Source organism: Periplaneta americana, chromosome 10, assembly GCF_040183065.1.
Source record: "Periplaneta americana isolate PAMFEO1 chromosome 10, P.americana_PAMFEO1_priV1, whole genome shotgun sequence".
NCBI classification, from domain to species: Eukaryota; Metazoa; Arthropoda; class Insecta; order Blattodea; family Blattidae; genus Periplaneta; species Periplaneta americana.
In genome coordinates, this window is record NC_091126.1 from 8,098,782 (window position 1) to 8,111,212 (window position 12,431).

The 12,431-nt window shown below is 37.6% G+C and overlaps 1 long non-coding RNA gene across 1 annotated transcript; it reads left to right on the top strand.

Moving 5' to 3' along the window:
* Positions 1-501: 501 nt before the first annotated feature.
* Positions 502-12,431, top strand: LOC138707408 (uncharacterized). The gene is made up of 3 exons (XR_011334226.1): positions 502-723; positions 4,516-4,597; positions 12,107-12,431. It is a non-coding gene; the product is annotated as an uncharacterized lncRNA (long non-coding RNA).

Below are 12,431 nucleotides of genomic sequence, written 5' to 3' on the forward strand. Positions count from 1 at the left end.
GCGAGTGCTGACGACCACTGACATTGAGTATCTCCTATAGTGGCTGCTTAACAGATGAGTAAAGTATGCCACAATACGATGTGGCCGATATATCAACATATATTTATTTCCGGACCTTTTTTACTAATACTCCTTGGTGTGCAAATATGCTATACTTTTATTTAAACTTTCTTTACGTATACAAGCACTTCGTGGCTTAGAAATGATCTCTTTTCATTAGGTGACTAAAGAGTCTGGAAGTGGACGGTCTGAGATATTGTAAACGTGCTTTTCATCAATAATTATCGATGTCGAACTTTCCAGCGTGACGATATGTTTGTGTTTGTGCTCTTCGTACAAAGAGAAAGCTTCTTCTTCTTCTTCTTCTTCTTCTTCTTCTTCTTCTTCTTCTTCTTCTTCTTCTTCACTATCAGGGATTAAGGCTTGCAGCCTGTTCTATCTTCACTCCAGCCATCTTTTACACATACTACATACATACATAAACATATAGTACTAAAACATAAACCGGGCGGAAGACAAAGAGAAAGCGAAAATTGAAATTCGACATTCAAACTTACTCGTTTAATGACATGTTGGCAGTTTTAACGTAAAAGTAAGACGTCATCAAGGCCTTGTCGACAGACCATTATCGTTAAAGGTCGGAGATATATAAGGTAGCTTTCTTAAGACATGTGACTCCGTTATCAGTATCCTGGATGCCGCCAGACTTGCCGCACCGTCAAGGTTAGTAAAAGCCAAGCCATGCAACTGAATATTTACGTTGACAAACGGTAACGGTAGCCTACTCCACGAGACGTGGAAATTGTATTTTAAAAATCATTGAGTTGAAATTATTGTTGTGAGTATGTGAAATATCTCACGTTCCTGTTGCGACGCCGATTGTACTGTACACTATGCAAAGATGAAAGAATCTTCTCAATCATGGTAAGTCTCATGCTGTTTTCATTGAGTCTGAATGCTCGAGCGCTGGTAAACAAAACCTTTGCTGCCAGGGTGAAAGACGCTGTAAATAGACAGCCGATTATTAAACGTAGATCAATGTCTATCATCAATGAGGATATTCATTTTACTAGGTAACACACAGTTGTCTTCGGTGGCCTAACGGTTACCATGTCAGCCGCTGAATCTGAGATTCGGGGGGTTCTTACCCGGCCGAGGATGATGGATTTTAAAGGACGATAAAATTTTAGCTTGGTTTTCATCGAGAGCGAAGTAAATCTGGGAGAAACGTGTCATATATTTGCGACACGTAAAAAAAAAACCTGTTTCTGCTAAAGGCTTCCAGGCAAAATTTGTCTTCCATTTCGGCGTTTACCAACTTCTGCACTTGAAATCTATGTTAAATTATTACCGTACCACTTCTACTACCTTGGCCGTCGTAAAATTTCGGACTATTTTCGTTGAAAGTTGGGCTTGTGAGGAAATGTTTTTGCCGTGTCCGTGGCTCAAGGCTAGCGCGCTCGTCTTCTACCCATGGTGCCCGGGTTCGAATTTGTGCTTGACAAAACAGAGATTTCATAGAGAATTTCTCGGGGTACCGGTATTCCCGTGCCACTCTTTCATTCCACCAATAATCTCTAGACTTTAATGTTCCGGGGCTCCAAGGCCTGAGAATTTGTCTGGGATGACGCAGGATGGTTCGCATGTCAGCATCGGATTCATGAATGCAACCTGGTCATCGTGCCATCGGAGTAGTTCAAGCGGTAGACAAGTTTTCCTGCCGTTCCGGAGCTTTGCTCGAGCGTGGATTTAGATTTTTCCGAGGTTTTCTCCAACTATAAGGCGAATGTCAGGCAATGACATGACGAATCCTCGGCCTCATCTCGCCAAATACCATCTTGCTATTACTACTTCCATCGGTGTTAAATGAAACTAATATCTGATAAAGCATCGCTGAATAACTGGCTAAAACAATGACCGCAGTAATCTTGGCAGTCCAGTTTCAACACAAAGCAATATTAAATTTAGTGGAACAAGCTCTGTGACTGACCGGAAAAGAAAAGGTCGCCGAGGTCTGCTAGGGAATTTGCGTCTAAATGATTGTCTTGTTCTGTCATACAACTTTCTGCACTTCGCCCATTGTGTATTACATAGACCTGGTAATTTGAAAGAAAGTTGCCAGTTGGCGGCCCGAGCTCCATGCAATCGCTGACATTCCCCTCCATGAAATCGCAGCGGTCTTCCCGGCTGCAGTCAGTTATGACTAGGAACGAGAATTCCACGCAGATGCATGTTTTTATAGAAACATACTGTAGGACATAGGTCAAACTTAGTACTTACCCATTTCATTACTTCCCGGTTCTAAATATGTGTACTTTTTCCGTGCATATTAGCATGTTTTGGCCTTTTTGGTGATAAAAACATGCATAATGCATATTTAAGCAATTTTTAGCTTAATCATGCATATAATAGACATTATAATCAGTTTAAATACATGTTTTAATGGTTTTGAGTGGACACCTCAGTTTCTCGATTCTTATGGCCCTTATTTTAGCTTCAGAAATCAGGATTGAAGAAGGAAAAGAAAAAAAAAACTAAATAACAGAAAAAGGTTCATTCAAGTTTGTACTCATAACTTCTTGCAATGTAGAGAGATCATTCTCTGCCGATATTGACTGACAAGCGCAGAAACCTCACAGAAACCGATTTGGAAATGTTAGTTGTTAACTGTGCAAAAAAAAAGTGCAATGAAGTGAAATAAGAAATTTGGAACAAAAATGAAAGAGCATATTTCAATGTATTTTTCACTTGATCGTGCATGTTTCATAGTTTGATAGTGCATGAATGCAAGCATATTTTGGGATTTTATGGTGCATGAAATTCTCGTTTCTAGTTATGACTTAAGAGGTTTCGTCGGAGTATGACAGTTGTGTTGTGAAGTCTTGAGTGAGATTTCATCAGAGTGTACAGTAGTTTTGTCCAATAACGAGATATCCACTGCGTCGTCGTATATTCACTTTGAAGGTGTACTTATATCGAATGTAAGCTTACAGTAAGTGCATGGGTGCATTTCCTAGCCCAGCTTTCGAAAACCCAGCCGTAATAAGTTTTATAGGATCTTTATTTGAAATCTAAACACTCATTGTAATCCGATTCCAGATTGAACAGACGGAATTATTCATAGTTTTCATTGTTATAGTAGATAGAATAAACTGTCCAGTGATACTGTGGAGTTAGTATGATCGAAATATATATATATATATATATATATATATATATATATATATATATATATATATATATATACCCATGTAGAATTATTTACTAATTCAGCCAAAGTTCTAATCCCATTCGGACTGAAACAGATATTAAAGAGTGCGACTGTGCGACTTACTGTTAAAGGATTACAATTTTATTTGTAGTTGTAAACTCATTTGAGGTAATTTTTTAGAGGGAGGCTCGAATAGTTTTCCTTGCGTCGTCTTTTCACATATTTATAAAATTCCCCCCACCCGTTTTGTTCACCTTTGAAAAGTTTATTTAGGTAATTTTCCTGCGCTATCTTCTTCACATTAAGCAGTTCTTTCTATAGTTGTGTGAATTTTGTTTGTTTTACAACGCTTTCCTTGCGCTAGCTGTAGGATTTCCTTAGTTTTCTTTTCAGTTTCCGTATGTATTTATTATAATATTTCGGATCGGGATTATTTGATAAACGTTTAACCGGGATAAAATTCGGTATTCCTGTTGATATAATCTGCTTGAACTCCAGCCAGCATTCTTCTACACTACTGCCCTTTACTAACCATAATGAGTACGTTTCTCTAAGATAAGTTTGGAAGCCTTCTCCGTCCACTTTGTCATATTGCAAGATATGTTTTTTCATTGTTTCGCTTTGCTTGTACTTAGCATTCCATAATATTTCAAGAATTACAGCGTCGTGGTCATTAATACTTGGAATCACTTCAATACCTGCGACTATTTCTGAAAGTATTGGTGACATTTTAAACATTTTTTCACTAAACTTAAGAGGAAAATGCATGTATTGAATTAAAAGAGATACAAAATTACATTTTTTACTCTCAATGTTCTCTTGAAGCAAGAAAGAAAATCCAGTGGTGCATTTTGCGACTTCTACATAAAAGTAAAAGACCCCGGTTAGCTCATCTACCGTACCTGTCAATTATTAACAGCTATTTAATCTTAGCTTTCTTGTCGTAAATATTCTGAAACGAATCTGAGATTTAAGAGTATTCCTCATTAAAGTACAAAAGTAATAATTGCATCGTAAACAAGCCAAGCCATGATAAAAAGTAAAAATGGTATATTTCTTCTAATTAGGCAAATGAAAGTGTTCATAAAGTCTCATAAACACGAAAGAAACAGGTAAATTCCAAGCCCCAAAAGAAAACAGATACCGTAACATGCAATATGATCAGATATATTTAAATTTAAGGTTTTATTCTCCACATTGTTACGTGAGAAAGATATGCTAATACTCCGTAAAATGGTCGGAATTTTCTTTATGCCTGTCTCTCTTACGTTAGTAAACACGCTGTAGTGGTCTTCCTATTACAGATGGCGCCAGGTTACGCAGCTCTCTGCATCATAGCAAGCTGCATCTGTTGGACGAGCGCCTGCAATACTCCATTCCCGATTAGTAAGTATCAGTAGTGATACACAGAATTATTGAATCAGATTAGAGTCATTAAGGGTATACGAGCTTAAACATGGTTGATGGCCTTCCTCTCGTTCTCATTTTTGATCTTGTTGTTATCCCCGTCGTGATTCAACTCCCTTTTATTTTAGTTGATGTCATTCCTCTTGTCCTTATTGTTTTTGTTGCTATTCCTGTTCTGATTCATCTTGGTGTCCTTCCCCCACTCTCATTCTTGTTCTTGTTATTCTTCCAGTTATTTTTTTATATTTATATTGTTGATTGATTTCTTTTTTGCTTTTCTTAATTATTCATCATTCTTCATTTTTTATATACACTTTTAACACTTATATATCACTGATTAAATTTCCAACTTCTTTAATGTGTTAATATTTAGGATTTACCTTGCTTCACTAGTTTCGAAGTCTTGTGCTTCATTATCCAAAGCCTAGTGGAGATCCCGCGCTATCTTCTAGTTTCCTCAACTCTTTGGGTTTTCTATTCTGGTGAGGTGTGTTCATGATTGTGTCGAAAAGAGTGCTTGTTTTGAAATTGAGTTGTGTGTTCAGAACGTGACGTGGGTGTGTTTTTGTATGTTTATATATTTCATATTGTTCTAGGGTGTCAAGTTTCTCTCTCTTTTTTTTTTTTGGCTAGATTCATGTCGTTGTCTACGTTGCTGTAGCTGTGGTTGGAATTTGTGATATGTTCTGCGTAGATTGAATTGTTGTGTAGTTTTGTTATGGCTGTGTAATTCTTAATTATCCATTTCTTGTTCTTCTGTTATTTGACATTTCTCTCCTTTCTATTCTTTGTGATTAATATTTCTGATAGTGACACTATATAGTATGTACTGGTAGTGGTACTGAACGTTAAATTTAAAAGTCACGAGGTCATTACTCTTATCGAAGCAGATTTGTTTATGGTTGAGAAATGCTTACCTTCCATACCTTGTGCGACTATCTTATCACGGTAATGTGTTGTTTCCTACCATTGGCCTTTGTCACATATTCTGGAACCGGATTTTGTATTATCCAACATTGACTTGTGATAATTGTTTGCCTTTTTATATTTCCTGAAACCGGATTCTACGCCAATTAATCAGTTCTTTTTTAACTCTACTGCATGTAGGTAGCCTACATTCACAAGGAATATTTGTTGTCTGGTCAAGAAGCAACTGTATTTCGGACAATAATAAAAGATACAGTTGCTGCAAAAACAAAACATGGCATTTTCAAATAATCTAGAAATCTTGACGCAGGAAGCTGTTTGTATATTTAAACATTCATTTAACGTCGCGTTGTTTGTGTCAGGAAATAATAAGTGCCATGTAAGAGCGATGGCACATTAGAATTACAAATAATACGTAGTTAGAATATTTCATGTACTATCTTATTTTAACTTGGATTTAATTCATAACTGTCGGGATTGATCTCTTTGAGATTCCGCTCGACTCTGCGTCTACAGTATAGTGACACCAGAGAAACATGCAGTGTGATGTATAGAATCCGGATTTCCTGCACTATCAAATCTTTAAACATGCATGCATTCATCCACTATAACAAACATGCACAATGAAGCGAAAACTCAGTTAAAATGAGCACTATTAAAATTAAGTTTTACATTATGTTAATTTTTATTTTCTTTAGACACAATGTAATACTCTCTCTGATTGAGATTCTAGCTGATATGTACAGTGCATATCACTTGTTATGTGTCAAAGTAAAAACAATTCTTTCTATACACCTGAAGTCTGATTAGTGTAATATGTTACTAGTCAACAATGTATGCAATGGAGGGGCAAAGGAACTGGCCACTCGCCCCATTATCTCTTGGCTTAGTTGTCTAATGAGAGGTGCCTTATTGACTTCTCTTATAAGGTTCAAACCTGTCTTCGGACAGTTGACTAAACGACAACAAAACAATGTAATATAACTACAGTACCGGTAATAATTTATCCAAATTTTCTTCACTTCAGCACAGGCATTTATCTAACAGCACATTCTTGAATACAGAAAATGATTTTTGTATATCACAGGTGCATACTTAAGCGAAGAAATTTGGAACAAATTGTGGCCGAATTCTAAATCTTTTGCATTTCAGCATGACCATGACCCCACTGGGAATCGAACCCGCGACTTTCAGGTTTGCAGCGTTACGCCTTAAACGCGATGTTACCTCGCACCCCGAAATACACAAGTTCTTAAGTCTTTCTTACAACAGTCACAATAAACCACATCATCGTTCATCTTAGGAATATCTTTCCTCACTCTTTAGACAGAAGATAGGCCTACCTCTTCTTGGAGTTCTAACAGAAGCCATAACAACACTTCACAATTCGACACAAAAACTATACTGTATTGCAGTTTGCAAACATGCTGCTTCTGCCTTCCTTTCTTTCAATACTTCGGCCTCAGACTTGTGACGAGCGAGAATTGGGAGTTGGAAATTCCAGTGTAAGAAAAGGAGAGAATTTAATGGAAAACCCAAAGACGCTACTGTAGTCAGGTAGGATTTCACGAAACCACAGACTAATAGCATTTTTTTCTCAATACACAAATAACTTGGAAATACCAGATTGTACGAAGCAATATTAATAACAGAAACTACATGCACTATTATGCAAGTTAACATAATATATGCACTGAGGTCAGAAAAATGATATAATATTATGTAGGCTAATATAAAAGTCTAAATATGTGCTTTTAAATCTAAAATCTTCAAAATATGCATTATGTATGAATTTACTCTAAGAAAAGGCAAAAATATGCAAACATGCAAGGAAAAAGGCATAAAACGAATATTTACAAAGTCTGAAAAGTGTAACTAGCTCAGGGGCGTCGTCAGCTTCCAAGCTGGGGGAAGGGAGCTTAAAATGTTATAGAGTTTATAGGGAAAGAAGCAGACATAATAAACTAGAAACATTTGTATTAATAAGGAAATAATTTATATTTAATCAATTTTTGTTTTATTAATAGAAGAGGAAATACAAAACAATATGAAACCATGAAAAATTCACAATATGGAAGAGTTGCAAATAATTGATCATTATTGAAAAACTAATTTTCTTGAGTTCATGGCAAATTTTTCAACTACTATAATCATTTAATTCGAGAAAAACTCGTTCCGGCACCGGGAATCGAACTCGGGACCTCTCAGCTCTGCGCGCTGAGTGCTCTTTCCAACTGAGCTATGCTGGGACACGATCCACGGTGCCGGCCGAACTTCTCTCGTTGTAATGTATTCAATGAGGTTGGCGAGACCTCATATATAATGAATATGTGATGTATTTTCAACTACTGTTTGAATAAAGTATTAATTGTCAGACAAAAATGTTCTATGTACACTTATCATATCCAGTCCGATTGACCGATCCTCTCTCATTGTGCTTCATAGCCATGTCTTCATCCTTCGCTGACTGCTGATAGATCGCAAATTCCTCGGCCAATCAGGAAACGTGGGAGGCCTACATCACACACGCCATACACGTTTCTAGAAGGATTCCATATGCCTCATTTATGGACCGGCTTTCCAGAGTATTCCGCAATTTAATCATATATTCCAGCAGTACAGCATTCTTTACTTCTTCAATATGATAAATAAATTTTTAGTTATAAACACCTCTTTTTTCGCATGGAAATCCGGGCTCTAGTCAGTGGCGGCTCCTGCATATTTCTTAAGAGGAGGAAAGAAGTTAACAGCACGAAATGACACCTTCTTGAATGAAACATGCTACAAATTAGCCTACATGCATACATGTAAGACCAGGTAGTGTTGGGGTTGGCCTTCCCTTCTGTATAGCAATAATCTGTTCTTGTAAACTGAGTTTCCTAAATTGTCCAAAATATATTATGTTTTCACTTCCATTCATTGTTGAATAATTGCGCAAATTAACAATTACAAGGAAATTCACAACCTCGTAGCATTTTTTGAGCATACTACAGCATCACACGTGTTGGAAGAGACTAGCTACTAACTCGTAACCGGAACCGTTTTACGGAAATGGAAATGGGAATGGGAAATAATCTGAGGAAAGCGAGAACACTGCACACACCCACGTGGTCTGTGTTGCCACATCTACATCTTACAAGTTCAGCATCACATGCTTTTGAAGAATGTCAGTTCTTGTAAAGTCATACTATCATTATTGCTCAAAGCTGCTGGTGGCCGATTAATTTTTTATGTTAAAAATGATGTAGTTTGGAGTACCTACTTTCAGTTTCAAATATATTTGTACAAAACTGACAACTTGGTTGTTGCCTTGTCTAGTAAACAATGAATAGAAGTGAATTTCAGGGGCCAACTACATAGAACTACTTCCTCTTTGTTTTACATAAACCCGACTTTAACTTTCAAATATCCACGAAAGTTTCAAACCATGAATAGTAGCCTATATAAAGTGCAATGAATAATATTTTTTATTTTTAATTAAAAGAAAGTTTACATGGTGTCTTTCATAGCGTTGCGTTAAAACTGTTTTTGTTATGTCTCCTCCTAGATGTGTTATAGTCCGGTTGAATGCAGCATCGTTAGGTGGCAGCGGTAGCGAGCTTGCTGCATGACCAGTCGGTTTCTATTTCCCGCCCATGACCGATTCAGAGGAGGATTTCCTCCCTCGCCGTTCATTTACTTGCTTTAAAACTCTGCTTCTTTCTCTGGCTGCTAGTGCGCTGTTGTCTATGTGTGTTAAATGCAGTAGAGGAGGAATGGAGTGCCTTTCCTCCACACAGACAATCTCGCATCCTTCTCATAGTTTTCTACAGCACATGAGCGCGCGTCGTTTAAAACTTGATCAACCGAGTTTTTCTTATAACTGTGAACTTAAAAATTATCGAATCTTCCTCGAATTTCAAGGCACATATTTTATTTGGTATTCACTTTCAAAATAATAAAATGTGAGGAGGACGTTCCTCCCTTCCCTCCCCCGAGGAACCGCCACTGGCTCTAGTGATGTCTTTTACCACAGGAAAAGTTTGACGAAGTCCTTTCTAGTAATGCGTATTGTCTAACCTACTGAAGCCCTAAGACAAATGGAAGGCTGAGCCCTAAATGAAATGGGTCACGGAACTATGGAAGTCTCTCCTTTCCTAGCAAATTTCGGCATTTTCCAAATTAAACCTTCTGTCATGAAAGTCTAGGTTTTCTCATGTTTCCTTCAGTAGGCCTACTCTGGGAGAGGACTGTGGCGCCCCCTCTCCCTTCTCGCTGTGCAGGCGATACTGATCTGTTGCTGTTCTGTCGTGCTTCTTCCCACTTTATGTGGTGGCTATTAGGTTGCGTCCATTTTCGGCTTTTCCCTTCAAAATTCTTTGACGTTGCTTCATATGGAACGGCGAAATTTGGAGTGAGACAAGTGGTAAACAGGCTTGGAGCTCAAATAAACATTTGTTCTCAGTCCCAATTTCCCCTGCAAGGATGAGCTTTCGCGTAAATTGTAAATGCTTCCCTTCCCATTCATTCATTCATTCATTCATTCATTCATTCATTCATTCATTCATTCATTCACTCACTCACTCACTCACTCACTCACTCACTCACTCACTCACTCACTCACTCACTCACTCACTCACTCAAGCAGAATAGGATACACATTAACGAGGAATTTTTTTTTCTTAAATATATGTCGTAAGTTAAATAATGAAATGAAACTCTCTAATATGTTTCTCGGGATATCAGCCGAGTTAGGATTTTGGAATGCTCGTCAGACAAACGAAAAAATGGAGACATTCAAATTATAGCTAGGTAAGAGTCGGTCGGGCGTCTTCTATCACCCAAAAGCAGCTCCTAAACATATTAAAACATTTACATTTTAATCCATAGCATGTCTTCTGAGTTAGTACGATTATAGATTAGTATGGATTGATGAAGAGAAAGGAAAAGTCGGTAATGGAAATTTAGGTACCGGCACATCACAGCATCAGGACCTAGCCTCAGATGTTATGTCGTTCAGAGATGCATAGATTATAAAAAGTGTAATGTATAGATATCTTAAAGTGTGTCAATTGAAATTGCCCCAGATCATAACTGAACCTCTGCCAGCCAGAACAATACGTAATTATTATGATAATTTACATAAATTGGCGCAAATTTCACCAGATATGCACCCTGTCGACTGCTATAAATTACTGAGAACTGAATTCGTCGGGCCAGTAGACACGTTGTCAGTCATCCAAAGTCCAATGCCATTGTTCTTTTGCACACTTATTAAGCACACTCACCGAATATTTAATTTAAAGCATTTCACCGATCTGATTGTTCAGAATACGTCAACAGTATTTTGCTTCATCGTAGATTTATCATTCTTGGTGATCTATTGGTCGTCATGCTAGCCATTGGATCAAAGGTTCAAACTTAATCGAAATCAATGCATTTTAAATGGAGATAAAATTTTCAGCATAACTTACGTCGGGAAGTACGTAAACCTGATGTTGCAATATCTTATATTTACGGTACGTAAGAGAATCCTGTACTTGATATAGGATTCCAAGAGAATTTGTAAGCTATGACACTGAATATCCTATACAGTTCAAGGCCTACTACTATTAACAGAACCCTCATTTTAGAAGTCAGGTTCAGAACCACATACGTTAAGAGTATTAAATCTCCCACAGGCAAAGAAGGAACTTGTGACAGCTCCGAAACGTACAGTAGGCCTATATTATTTTTGAACTCCCTTCCGCTCTCCGGATCCCTCAGTCATTGGGAATTGGATACATCACTCACATTTCTAGCGCCACACATGAAGTGGAAACGACTAACTTCCGCGCTTATCTGTCTGCCGTTCACACCCACCATCTAGCAATTCTCCATCGGGGTAGGTAAGGGACAATGCTGTTAGTTGCAACGTCGCGCTCTGGCCCTGTACCTTCCATGTGCTTTAATGAAACGTCAGAATTGGAATCTTTCTCCGCAACCACTATAGGCCTAGACTTTCACTAAATAAGCATGAAATTTCTGTTGCAGACACATTAGCTTTATGCTGAAGACTTCGGTACCGGTACTCAAGTTTAAGATAGCTGAAATTTCCCATCAGATTAGAGGGAAGATACAATCATCACAAATTCTGCGCCTGCTGTTGTCTAATATTGCCATTTGATATTAGATCATTGATCCTTTTTGCAGAATTTCTGTGACACCCAAGTTTCCTCCCTTTAAAGAAATATTATTCCTTTGAAACTTTCTTCTTAAATTTAATCTTTGCTAGGTACAGTAGTTAACTGCAGGAAATGTCTTGAAAGAAATAAATAGGTTGTGTCTACGTGATTTCCTTTAGAGCCTTCCTTCAGTTTTCTTTTCATTTCCACGTTAGTTGCGCAAAATGAGTATTATTTTATATAGTATCGTGCCAGTTAATTTACAAAACCATAGGAAGATTCCTTCATGGTCAATTTTTATTGCTGATCCCACTGTAGACATGTCACTCTAATAGTTATGTAGCATTATTGAAATTATATATTGTAGAGGGGAAATGGATTATCTGATAACGATAACAATGTTCGTGTCTTGTTGCAGAGACGGGAGATATATGTGGCTGGGATGGACCCAGACCATTCCCTGGTTACGGAACGCCACACCCGATATGCTATTGTGTTGACCGAGTGATTGAGAAGTGCCTCGTCGAAGACTTCCCTACACAAGGAGCTCGAAGACTCACTTCTTAGAGAGGAAATTGCGATTCCTACAAAACTGTTTACAGAAATGTTAAGACCTTCAGATTGAAAAACCATCTAACTGTACAATCGCAAACAAAAGACTGAGAAGACTGTATTCCTCTGAAGTAAAAATTTGTGTCAATTTTCTTAGAATTACCTATAATAAATGATCAAGTATGTAAATA